The sequence below is a fragment of the Petaurus breviceps genome, unplaced genomic scaffold (assembly GCF_028583685.1).
Source record: "Petaurus breviceps papuanus isolate PSGF00001 unplaced genomic scaffold, PetGlider_PUasm1.0 90451, whole genome shotgun sequence".
Taxonomy (NCBI): Eukaryota; Metazoa; Chordata; class Mammalia; order Diprotodontia; family Petauridae; genus Petaurus; species Petaurus breviceps.
In genome coordinates, this window is record NW_027187258.1 from 1,034,694 (window position 1) to 1,036,687 (window position 1,994).

Here is a 1,994-nt window from a genome sequence, read left to right on the forward strand (position 1 = left end):
TGGCCTAAGCAGATGGTGTAGAGAGAATGCAGGAAGAGGAAGACTCACTGTCAAGGGCTTGTCCAGAGTTTGTTTTCAAAGGGAATGTCAGGTTGGAATCGGGTGTCACATTGTTCCTAGTGTGACAGCAGGAAAAGTACAAGCTTTGGAGCTGGGTTCCAGTCTGGTCAGGCCACTTCTTAGCTGTGGAACCTTGAGCAAATCACTTACCTCTGGTCTGCAGACGGCTTAGACCAGAGTCCCCAGATGCCAGGCAACCAAAGACTGGGGATGGCTCTCTCCCTGGCCTTTATACTCCCATGTCAAGTGATGGTCATAATATTGGCAGGGAAGGAAAGCATACGTGGACAGAGGGGAACAACAAAGCCAATTAGTGATTTCCCAAGCTGACCCATCTTAGGGACTTGGGGAGCTGGCAATGTTGGCAGGGAGAATATTTGCCATGAGGAATGGTTCTAGCGACCTCAGCCAGGTGGCACCATCCTCTGAGCGAAAGCCAACAAAAACTTCCTTAGGCCTATTCAGGGGCAGGAGAGAAGGAAGGGAGGAAGGCAGGGAGGAAAAGAGGGAGGGCGGGTGGTGAGAAGTAAATCACTCCCAGCAGCCATGCCAGCTCCGCACTCTGTGTGTGTGTCCCTTCTTCCTTGGTATGTGGGTGTGGTTGCGGCTCCCTCTCCCTCCTCAATGTGGGGTAGATTCCAGGCAGGGCCATGCCACTCTTTTGACCCCTTCCAGCTCTCTCACCTCCCTCACCTTTCCCACCTCCCCTCCACCCCCCCCCCCTTGCCCTCCCTGGGGACCTTGGAGTCAGACCTCACAATACAGCTTTCTGCTAAAGCAGCTTTTGCCAGAAACAGGCAACACCAGCTACCTTTGCAGGGTTGTTTTTTGTCTAAATGGGAGCTCCCTGAGGGCTTCCTTTTATCTGTCCCCCAACGTTGAGCACAGCAGCCCACTCCTGTGCTCGGTCGACAATTTCTCCATTTCCTAGTTAACTAACTTATTGTTAAGTGGGAAAGAAGTTCCAAGTCTAAGCTGGCCCAGCTGGGGGGTCCCACAGTTGGTTTTTGACATGGTGGCTGTGGGTCGCAGAGGAAGATGATGTCACCAAGGTGACCCAGGACAGGCACTTTGGAGATTCACAAATTGCATTCATTTTCCCCATCAGTTCATTTGCCAATAGATTTGTCCCCAACCCAGAGAAGCAGCCCTCAAAACTGAGAACAAAGGATTTCTAGCGTTAATTTAAATGGTTTCAGGTCCAAAGGATTGGCTAGCCTTGACTTCAAGCACAGGACTTCCTGGAAGGTGGTGGGCCAGTGCCTGCCCAAGATATGAGGACAACTGGGCTGGAGGCATGCCAGTGCTTCTGCTGGACCCCATGCTGGGTTAGGCTAATGGCCCGAAGGGACAAACACGCACAAAACAGGAGTTTTCTGACATTTTCTTTATTATTAAACAGAACAACATGAACATTTCATTATGCAAGGGAGAAGACTGTAAATGAACCTGGGAATTTGTTTTGAATGTGTAGATTTAAACTGAAGACACTATTGGCTGACCTGGGTTTCCTGACCTCCTAAAGGATGTCTGAACCTTGCTAAAAACTTAATGCCGCAGCCTGACCCTAAGGAAGTCTGCCTTTGACAAGACACAAGTGCTAACTACTCCTCCAAAGAGCCTCTCCAGCAGCCATGGGGAGTGTGGGCCTCCAGAAGCCTGGATCCAGCCCCTTCTATTTCTAGAACCCTTCCCATGGCCAACTTCCGTCAGATGTTCTCCCACTGTCCCACTGACATCTCAAACTCCTCCCCAAAAGAAATCAACCCTAGGTCAAATCCGAGCTAGGGGAGGTTTCTGATCTGCCCCCACCTTTCTTACTCCAGGCTTGCCCTCAGCTCTGAGACTCAAAGCTTAACTGCAATGCTTACAATGTGTGACACTGGGCAAGTCACTCTGCTTCCCCTGGACCTCAGTGTCTTCATGTGCACAAA